The sequence below is a fragment of the Gracilinanus agilis genome, chromosome 3 (assembly GCF_016433145.1).
Source record: "Gracilinanus agilis isolate LMUSP501 chromosome 3, AgileGrace, whole genome shotgun sequence".
Taxonomy (NCBI): Eukaryota; Metazoa; Chordata; class Mammalia; order Didelphimorphia; family Didelphidae; genus Gracilinanus; species Gracilinanus agilis.
Genome location: NC_058132.1, coordinates 150,445,630 through 150,457,538, shown reverse-complemented (window position 1 = coordinate 150,457,538; position 11,909 = coordinate 150,445,630).

Here is an 11,909-nt window from a genome sequence, read left to right as displayed (position 1 = left end):
TAATTTCAAATGATTGGAGCTGTTCATAAGTGGAATGGGCCAGGCTGCCTTTACAGGGGATAAGTTCCCTGAAGTTCTTCAGATAATTGTTAGGTCATCACTCAATGGGGATGTTGCTATTTAAAGTCTTCTTTTTTCTGGGCTGAATTGGACTAGATCAGTGATGGGCAAACTATAGCCAGTGGCCCAGATATGGCCCCCAAAATGTTCTATCCAGCCATGAGACATTATTCCTAATCTGACAAATACAATGAGTAGGATACAATACAATGAAACTTTGAAAGAATTGCCTTAGAAACAGACTGACAGATGAGCATTTCCTCTCCTTTGGCCCCCTCTTTAAAAAGTTTGCCCATCACTGGACTAGATGGCTTCTGGAGCCCCTTCCAACTCTGAGAATCCATGATTCTCTGATGAGTCACAAAAAGTATCAATGGAGGTATTGGGAAGAGGGGTGGCAGGGCAGTTCTTCCTGGTTTGCCCAGGTAATTATGGTAGAGTTGGGAGTAGGCTATATAAGCAGATATGGAGCTTGATGGAAGGAGCTCGGGATTTTATTTTGTTGTTGTTGGATTCGAGGTGGAGGGACTAACAAAACAGAAGAAGGTATTTTCATTTTTTTTAAGAACTAACTGTCAGTGGTCTCTTTCTCCTCTGGATGTCTCTATGAGTCACCTTATAGGTCTTCATCATTATGATACTAAGGAACCCCCTAAATGGAGAGGTTCAGTTACAGTCATCCTAGGAACAAGGACGGCTTTGGATGGATGACATTTCTATGAGTCAGGACAAGTACCATAGTCCTGGCTCCTGGCTATTCTTCTGGTAAGACTGGGGACCGAGGCAGAATTAAAGAGAGGAAAGAGAAACTTGGATATTTTCCTTCTCTTATAACCTTCTGGAAAATTTGCCTCTGGAACAGCACCAGGTGCCTCCTGCTGAGTTCTCTGAACCCAGTAACTTGATGCCGTCGTTTGAAATTAGAATCCTTCATCTTTAATAATGAAGTGCTCAGACTTTCCTAGGGGAGCAAGTACAAAAAGGGGAAGTTGCAGATTGCTGATCTGTTTGAAAAAAAGGATTAGGACGTTCCTTGGTCCTGACTAGGGCCAGCATCTTATTAGTTAGTTGTGACTATTAGGATCATCTGCCACCTCCACCCCATTCCAAATGTCTCTCTCACCTGCTCCATCTGAAATCTCTTAAAAGGGGAAAAAAGGCCTTCATTCCACAAGGAAAAAAAAGTAGGATCACAGGAGCAGAGATTGATAGGGTAGGAGTGGGAGAGACTATAAATTATCTGATCCAAAACTCTCATTTTATGGATGAGCACACTGACACCCAAAGGTTAAGTGACTTGCCCAAGGTCACACTACTAGTGAAGAAGCAGATGAGGGTTTCAAACTGGGATCCAAACTCTAAATCTAAAGTGTTCCTCTCTGCATCTGGCTGCCTCCAAGCACTGAAAGGCAAACGGCCCCGAGGGAGACTATGATGACTTGCATCATAAAACTTGTCTTCTGAAAAATGTTTGGAGAAAAGGAGAGAGAGCTGGGAGCACTGGGTTCCTCCTGAATGGGGTATCCAAAGAATAGGGGAAAAGAGCTTCAGAACAGGAATCCAGGTAGTTGTTTCAGTCTTATCTGACTCTTTCTGAATCTATATGGGATTTTCTTGGCAAAGTTTGCCATTGGAGTGGCTTGCCATTTCCTTCTCCTGCTCATTTGAAAGATGAGAAAATGGAAGCAAATAGTGTTAAAGTAACTTGTCGAGGGTCAGACACCTAAGTAATTGTCTGAGGACAGATTTGAACTTGGGTGAATCAGTGTGGTGGAGCATAAGCTAAACTGGGAGCCAGGAGATGTGGGGTCCCAGCTCGGTCACTTACCGTAAAACCTGATATTAATACTGGTGTCACTTACATTATCTCATGAAAGCTGTTCCTCATTTATACATCTTGGAATATTTAGTTTTCTTCAAAACTGACTCAATTGTGAGTTTCCTCACAAAATCTATCTGGCACTTAATGATGTTGATTGATGTCTGTAGTAAGCTGTGTGACTTTGCCAAGTCATTTTTCTTTTCTAGACCTCAGTTTCCTCATCTTTACTATAGAGAGATTGGAGCAGGTGATCTCTCAATGTTCTTCTAAGGGAACAGCTGAGTAGCTCAGTAGATTGAGAGCCAGGCCTAGAGACAGGAGGTCCTGGATTCGAATCTGACTTCAGACACTTCCTAGCTATGTTATCCTGGGAAAGGCACTTAACCCCCATTGCCTAGCCTACCTAGTCTTGGTTCTAAAATAGAAGGTAAAGATTTTAAAAATAAATAGATTTTCCCAATAAGGTCTCTCCTACTCCTCCCCTCTCAGTCTATGCTCCTATGATCCTTATTTCTTTCTTTGTGGAATGGCAGCTATTTTTTTCCTTTTTAAGAGCTGGTGAGAGAAGCATTTGGGGAAGGCTGGAGAAGGCAGACACTCCTAAAAACCACAACTACCTAGCAAGGGATTCACCACAAAAGCCAGTGTATCTTGTTTACCCAGGCCAGGAGGTGAGGAGAGCAGGATGAAGGATCACAGGAATTGGGTTTCAGGCTGACCCTGCTCCATCCATTTTTAATACCAATACAGTCCATGCTGCTAGAAAGGAGCAATGGGAAAAGTCAAGGTCGGTTATTGTTTACTATGAAACACTCTATATGGGACAGTGTGGTACAGTAGGGAAAGCATTGAATTTGGAATCAGGTGCCTCAGCAGAAAAAAGCACTGGCCTGGAGTCAGTAAGATCTGAATTCAAATTTGGCCTCAGACACTCAGTAGCTGTATGACCCTGGTCAATTCACTTAACCCTGTTTGCCTCTGTTTCCTCATCTGTAAAATGAACTGGAGAAGGAAATGGCAAACCACTCCAACCCTTGCCAAGAAAATCCCAAATGGGGTCATGAAGAGTTGGACATGACTGAAATGACTGAAAAACAAGAAGCATCAAGTGCCTGCTCTATGCCATTCCCTGCATCAATCAATCAAAAAGCATTTATTAAGCATTTTATACATACATATATATATATATACATACATACATATATATATATATATATATATATATATATATATATACCAGGCACTGTGTTGTGTGTTAGGAATGCAAGGACAAAAATGTAATAGTTCTGTTACATGTGGAGGACATATACACATCTACGTAGGAGGATGGGGATTGAATATGGACCTGAAATTTCACCGAAATTTGAGGTTATTCTCTATAATGCAACCATTAGAGGTTGGCACCTTCTTTACAATTTATAGAAAATATCCTAGAGCACTGAGATGTTGTTGAGTGGCTTGTCCAACTTAGAGAGTAGCCTAGAAAACTAAGAAGTTAGATGACTTGTCCGGGATCACAAGTGACGATTAAAGTCCACTTCTCTTTTCACTACATCATACTGACTCTCTATACATAAATACATATAAGAATATGAATATAAATATATGTGAAATACATATAAATACATAGGAAAAAGTCTAGACTTCTCTGCCCACCTAGTTTATCCTAAATCACTCTCCATCCCATTTTTAGCCATCTCCAATGGAGTAGAAAGTTTCCCTTTTTGGAGGTTAGGTCTCCTATGCTTTCCTTTAAGAAAGATTCTGCTCATCTCAAATCCAAGTCTCTCCCTTTCTCATCTGTTCTCAATGGAACTGAAGCTGAATTCAGCTCACACTCCTTCCCATTCTTTGAAACCATCAGCACAGAACTGTCCCACGGGGTTTCTTAAGGGAAGAAAGAATGGGTTTGGGGCCAAGGTGGTCTATAGGAAACAGGGCCAGTGTGTATCGCTGTAGACCTGGACATTCCTATTGAGATGGCCTTCTAGAAATACCTTTAAGGGCAGCTGGGTAGCTCAGTGGATTGAGAGTCAAGCCTAGAGACGGGAGGTCCTCGGTTCAAGTCTGGCCTCAGACACTTCCCAGCTGTGTGACATTGGGCAAGTCACTTGACCCCCATTGCCCACCCTTACCACTGTTCCACCAAGGAGCCAATACACAGAAGTTATGAGTTTAAAAAAATAAAATAAAAATAAAATAGAAATACCTTTAAGCCTATAGACACGGAAGCTGTCTTGTTCATGGTTCAGTTGTTTTCATTCAGATCTGACTCCTCGTGACCCATTTGGAGTTTTCTTGGAAAAGTTAGTGGCATGGTCTGCCATTTCCTTCTCTGGCTCATTTGACAGACAAGGAAACTGAGGCAAATAGGGTTAAGTGACTCAAGGATCACATAACTAGGAAATGTCTGAATTCAAGAAGAGGAGCCTTCCTGGCATCAGTCCCAGAACTCTATCTTCTGTATCATCTAGCTGCCCTAGAAGCTGTCTCCAGATAGGTACATACCTACGAATGGCAGAAATTGCATCTATTTGTTTTCATGTTCCATTCACTATTCTTTGACCAGAGCCAGCTCCCAGCAACAGAGTGAAGAATAACAACTGCTCATTTTTCTGAAGGCCTTTAAGTTTGACAAAGCATTTTCCCCCAAAGCTCTCTGAAGTAGTTTGGAAGGAGCAGATAATATTTATAAAGCACCATAAAGCATGCAAACATATAAATTTTAGCCCCATTTTGCACAGGAGAAAACTGAGGTTACAGCACTTGCCCAATGTCACATAGCTAGTAAAGACTGGATTCAAACCCATCTTTGACTCCAAAGCCAACTATATTCCACTATACCAAGCTACCTCTTAAAAGATCAAGTTTCCCTTTCACTATTCTTACTTCTTTCTTCTATTTTTCCCCTTTGCCATAATTCTCTTTCTATTCCACTCACCCTGTGCTTCCCAGGGGGCTAGCCTCTCCTTCTTACCCTTCACGAAAGGACCTGCTGAACTCCGCTCACTGAGCTGCCAGTCATCTACTGGGTCACACTTTCCAAGAATGCATGAGGGAAAAAGTGTGGGAGCAAGAAAAGCTAAGTCCAAAGAATGTTTTCAGGGACTATCCATAGATCAGCTGGGTAAATCTGTGGTTCCCAGTGGGAGAATCATTCTAAGGTTGGGGTCTTCCTATTGCCCCCTCTAATATGGGGATTATACTACACCCCTCAGATCTCATGGTATAGATAGATAAGCTTGGTCTTCCTCTGTCTTTCAGTGAAAGGTAACCTGGAGTTTTAGGTTCAAATGATTTGGAACTGTAAAGGACCTTCCTTAGCATTCATCTAGTCCAACCTCCTGGAGGTAGCCCTGACTCTGGGCCTGGAGTCAGGAAGAACTGAGTTCAAATTTGACCTAAATCTCAGTTTCCTCCTCTGCAAAATGGAAATAATAATAAGTTAATTTCTAGAGTTGTTGGGAAGATCAAGTGAGATAATATTTGTAAAGTGATTAGCAAAGTGCCCAGCACATAGTAGGTACCTAATAAGGGCTTGGTTCTGTTTGTCCTTCTTACTCAAATGAAGAAACTGAAGTCAAGAGATAAATGACTTGCCCACAGTCACACAATAGTAACTCACTCCAAATTCTGCTTTCTTTCCACACTGTATTTCTTTTTCCTTGCAATGGTCCCTAGTGACAGGGTGACAGAAGAACATCAGGGAAGACCCAGAGTCTGGGAGGCAGGCGCCCAGGGCCCTGTCTTCATTTGTTTTCCTTGCTAATGACCTGGAAAGAAGATTATTTGGTGCATTAATTAAATGGGTAGAGGAGAATCGATGAAGATGGCATTCTGAAGAGATCAGTCAAGACAGGGGACCAATCCTCCAGAGAACTGAAGGAACAGAGAAAAGAATTAGTGATAAGAATTATCCAGGAAAGATGCCAATATGGGCACAGAAGCAGAGATGGGGAGAAAAGATGGGTGAAACATAAAAGTAGAGAAGGGTAGTGAAAAGCTGGGCCAGTATCCTTGGATCATCACTCCCCATCCCTGCTGTTTCACCAACCCACATTCTCTAATCACCACAGAGGAAGTAAATTTCCTTTCTGATCCCATCTAGTCTCTCTCTCTCTCTCTCTCTCTCTCTCTCTCTCTCTCTCTCTCTCTCTCTCTCTCTCTTTCTCTCTCTCTCTTTCTCTCTCTCTCTTTCTCTTTCTCTCTCTCTCTNACATTATTGGATGTTATTGTTGCCTATTTGAGATTTGGGATTTGGCCTAGAGCTTTAAAAACCTAATACTTCATGTGGGATTCCATTAAAAAAGATAAGGTTAGCACATTATATAGATATAGCAATATATTACTGCCTAAAACTTTAACACAAACCCTAAAGCATAGATATTTAAAAAGTAGTGGCTATAGGCCCATTTGTAGGAGAAAGTGTAGAATATACTTGCATATATATTACATATATAATTTAAATATTATATTACAGAAATATTAGTTTTTAATATAAAATGTGAGTGTATGTGTATGTGAGTGTGTAGGTATAAAGACTCCAAATATGGAAAATCAAAGCTATTACTATATAATCCCTAATTTCTTTTGCTCCCTCCTTTCCTCCCCAATTCTTTCTCTCTCTCTCTTTCTCTTTCTCTCTCTCTCTCTGTCTCTCTCTCTCTCTCTCTCTTTCTCTCTCTCTCTCTCCCCCCCCTCTCTCTTTCTCTCTAACTCTCTCCTCTTTATCTCTCTCTGTCTCTCTCTGTGTGTCTGTCTAATTTATCCTGTATTAAATCTATCTGTATACTTGTCATAATTCCTCCACCCCACGAAAACATAAGCTCCTTGAGAGCAGTATTTCATTCTTGTCTTTATGTTCCCAATGCCTATATCTTAGTACAGGATCAGAGATTTAGAATTGAATGTTAGAGGTCAACAAGTTCAATACCTTCATTTTACAGACAAGGAAACTGAGGTCCTGAGAAGTGAAATAATTCAAGCACATTCCATAGTGGGCAGGAAACAAACACGGATTTCAAGTCCAAGGGCACTTGCCTGTTGGGAGAGGCACAGGGGCAGAGCCAGTGAGATGTAGGTTTGAGTGGCATCTAAGACACATACAGGAAATACAATCCTGGACAAATCATCTAACGTCTCCAGGTCCAGACAATTCTCTAAGACTAAGCTGGAGAGAAGATGCTGGCTTGGACAGGCAGAGAGAGTTTCCTCCCAGTGGCATTTTGTATCACAATGAAATCCTGGGTCCCTTCCCTTTTTGTCCCTGGTGGCTAGCATGGTACCTTACATACAGCCAATACTTAATAAATGCTTGCTGAATGTCAATTTGAATTAAACTGAATCAGAGCTGACCTTTGCAGGGCCCCTTCTGCAGCCAGGATAAAAAGTCAGTGTGATTTGTAGCAGCTCCCACAAGTGCAGCAGCCCCTGGATGCTGGAGGAGGGGGCTGCTCTCTTGGGACATGGGGGGACTATCCTGTCATGCCCAGGCCCAGATCCACAGAATGAAAATACTCGGGCATTCCTGAGAGTAAGAAACAAGGACTCTGTTGTTGTTTAATCATTTCCAGCTCTTCCTGGCCCCATTTGGTCTTTTCTTGGCAAAGATACTAGAAAGGCTTGCCATTTCCTTCTCCAGCTCATTTTACAAATGAGAAAACTAAGGCGATCAGGGTTGGTTAAATGACTTGCCCAGGGCCACATAGTTTGTATGTGTCTGAGGTCAGATTTGAACTCAGGAAGATGAGTCTTCCTGACTCCACTCCCTATACTCTATCCACCGTACCACCTAGCTGCCCCAAATCAAGGAAAATGAGAAAACAAAATGTACAAGCCTTAGTGGTTTGGTTTCTGAGGAAAGGGAAGAATTAAGCAGGGGTGCATAATGATCTTGGTGGCTGACAACTTAAAGAGACAAAAACTGGTCCCAGGGCGCATTTAATTCATTGCAGGGTGGTGGGCCTAAAATTTTGGGGGAGGGTTTTAAACAGAACTCAAGGCAGACTAAATGAGATAACTTATATCAAAACACTCTGCAAAATTTAATATTTGTCATCATTACTATTATTATCCTCACTGAGGGAACCTGGTGCAGTGGATGGAGAGGCAGCCTCAGGGTGAGTCTGCTCTGATGTATTTTTTACTGAATCTCTCATTGCACTAGGTGTTCATAATCACAGGATTTAGAAAGGCCTTTTGTAAGAGGAAATCTTGGAGAAAAGCTTAGCAGGAAGCGAGGGATTCTAGGAGGCAAGGATGAAGAGGTCTTCTCCAGTACCAGGGCAGAAGATGGAATGCCAAGAATTAGGAACAGCGAGTAGGCACCTTTGGCTAGAATGAAATGTGTGACATCAGCCTGGAAAGAATGGTTGGAACTAGATTGTGATGCTTTGAATGCCAGACAGAAGAGTCTGTATTTTATCCTAGAAGTAATTAGAAGTCATTCGATTATAAAGGGGAGAGAATGGAGGCCAGGAGACCAATTAGGAGGCTATGGCAATATCAATCCCTTTGAGAGGTAATAAGGGTGTAAGAGGTGGCCCTGGCTGTGAGGGCAGAGAAAGGGACAGATGAGAAAGGAGGCTGTAGCCAATGACTGAACCCATTTGGCTAGATGGGAGAAGGGGGTGTTGGTGTCATGGTGAATGAAGTTGGCAGGGCATAGAGGCTGGTGTGTAGATGGCCTTGAATTATCTTTATTTCCCCCTTAAAATTCTCCCCCTATTACCTTCCATATTACCTTAGAGGGCAACATCACCCCCCCCAAGACCTTTAGGCTCACAACCTAGGAGTCACCCTGGATTCCTCACCATCTCTCAATTCCCATATCTAAGCTATTTTCCAAGACCTGCTGGTTTCAATTTTGTAATACCTGTCAAATATGCCCCCTTTTCTCCTCTGACACTGCCACCACTCCAATATAGGTTCTCATCACCTCACACCTGGACTATTGCAATAGCTTGACGTCAGGTCTTCCTGCCTCAAGTCCTTTCCCACTCCAATCCATCCACCAAAGAGATTTTCCTGAAGGGTAGATCTAACCATGCTCCCCTTACCCGAACATCCCATCCCTGCATACACAACAGACTTCAGTGGCTCCCTCTTGCTTCCAGCAGCAAACACAAAATGCTCTGCTTGGCATTCAGAGCCCTTTATAACGTCAACCCTTCTACGTTTCCAATTTTCTCACGTTACTCCCTACTATATTCTCTTTGATCCAATGACACTGGCCTCCTGGCTGTTCCACCAACAAGGCACTCCATCTTCTAGCTTGGGCATTCTCCCATGCCTAAAATTCTTTCTTCATCTCCACCTGCTACCTTTCCTGGTTTTCCTACAAGACCCTTCTAAAGTCCCAACTTCTACAGGAAGCTCTTCTCAATTCCTACTATTTCTATTGCCTTCCCCAGTTCATTATTTCTTGTTTATCCTCTCTTTTTGGAAATATTTGTTTACTTGTTTTCACCATCACTAGATTGTGAACTCCTAGAGGGCAAGAACTATCTTTTGCCTCCTTTTGGATCCCTAGCATTTAGCATAGTGCCTGACACATAGCAAGTACCTAATAAATGTTTATCTATTCTAAAGTAAGATATTTGGATTTCACACAGCAGGCAATGGAAAGGAGCCATTGCAGATTTATGTGCATTCATTCATTTGTTCATTGGATGGCCATACCGAAGGACTAAACTGATCTTTATAGCTAAATTAGAAATATAGATACAGATCTAGATTAGAACTGACCCACTGCTAGAACCAGGAGAACATTGTACACAGTAAGAGCAATATTGTACAATGATCAACTGTGAAAGACTTACTCACCCAATACAATGATCTGGAATGATTCCAAAAGACTTATGACAAAGGATGCTATTCACCTCCAGAGAAAGAATAGTTGGAGTCAAATGCAGATCAAACCGTTCTATCTTCCACATTAGTTTATTTACGGTTTTATTGGAGGGAGCTGTTTATATGAGTATTCTCTTACAACGATGACCAATAGGGAAGTATGTTTTGAAGGATAATACATATATAACCCAGATCAAATTACTTACATCTCGGCGAGGGAGAAGGAAGAACATTTGGATCTTACAATTTTGCAGGTGATTGGGAAAATAAAATCTTTGAATAAAGAAAAAATTGATCTGCTGCTGGAGGAGAGGGAAAAGGAGAGTGGCAGGGACAGGGTCAGAGTCAGGCCAAAAAGTGATTGAAAATCGCACTATTTTTTTCAGGGTATCTAATGGAGGAAAAGAACAATTTATTTAATGTTTGACCTTGTTTCTTGAGTTAGTGAGATAGCAACAAGCTGGGCTCTCTTTCTGTCCCAGAGCATAAGCTCCTAGCAGAAACAGGTCATGTCTGATGAACTTGCTTGCAGCTGGGCTTTGAATAAATGTTTAAAGGAGTATTGTTGGTTTTCATGGTTAAACATGGTGCCGTGGGCAGCTAGCTCCTCACCATCTAAGACTGCCTTCTCTCTGCTTTGTATACTGCGTACATATGTGATGAATAGATATGTATACATATTCTATTAGAATATCAGCTCTTTTAGATCAGAGACTGTTTCATTCTTTGTATATGTATCCCCAGTGCCTAGCAGGGTGCTTCCCACATGTTGTTGTTCAGTCATCTGAGACATGTCCAACTCTTCATGACCTCATTTGGGGTTTTCTTAGCATAGATACTAGTAGTTTGCCATTTCCTTCTCCAGCCTATTTTACGGATGAGAAAACTGAGGCAAATAGGGCTAAGTGACTTGCCCAGGATCACACAACTGGTACCTGTCTGAGGCCAGATTTGAACTCAGGAAGATGAGTCTTTCTGACTCCAGGCCTCATTCTCTACTCGCTGTACCAACAATCTGCCAACATAGTAGATGCTTAATAAATGGCTTTGGGTTGATTGATTGAACCCCGAATATTGCCTCCAAACAGGGACCTGCCATTTAAACAGTAAATGTCCCTCTAGACCCTAGGTAGATTTACCATTCTTCCTCTTCTCTTTTGACTTTACCCCAAAAAAGCAACCCTAGAAAAAGACCGACCTGAGATTTGGGAGCAGAAAGGACTTCATTATTGTGAGATAAATTCTCTCCTGCCTCCAACAACTTTTTAATACTAACATGTGAAAAAGGAGTATTTTTAAGCTCATATTTTTCCCCTTCCATCTCCAAGTTGTTTCTCATGCTCAGTAAGAGAGAAAGGAACAATAGTAGGTCCTCTGTGTCTCTGTAATCTAGGTTTGAGAAGCCTGATTGCTCTGTAGACAGCCTGCCAAATGTCCTAAGTAAGAATAATTATGGCTCCCATTTATAGAGCTCTTCAAGTTTGGCCTTTCATTAAAGCCTGACCAGGAAGATCACAGATTTATAGTTGAATGGGACCCCAGAGCCCGTGTAATCCAATCCCCTCATTTTACAGAGGAGGAAACTGGGACATCAAAAGATTTACCCAAAGGAACAGGTTATAAGTGAGAGGGGTAGGATTGGCACCCGGGTTCTCTGTCTTTAAATCCATACCTATTATTCACTCTCGTTTCTGTGATGCTCATTTAACACCTATTGTGACTTGGATTTCTCGAAGTCTACATCAGGAGAGCAAAAGCTGTTGAACTTGCCCAAATTCACAGAGTAAGTCTGAGTTTGGATTTGAACTCAGGTCATCCTGGTTGCTCTGTCCACTATGCCTTCGAATTGCCCCTAGTAAGAACATAGTAAGTGCTTAATATATTTTTAATTGAATTTGGAAACAGGCTAAGAGAAATCAAGTAGGGTTTTTTTTAATTTGCATACATAAACTCAGATGTATCTGAATTTCAAAGCCCTACCTCTCCTCATTTTAGTCTGGTGTTTTTCCAGTTATGTCATCATACCTCTTTCTGTCTCCGTGACTAGAATGTTTTCTCACCAACTTTGCTAGGAGTCCATATAGGTGGCAAAGGTGGGGCAGACTTCAATTTAGCATTCCATTTCCTCCCCCATCACCCTGGCTTTCATGGTTTCCAAATACCACATATTTTTCAT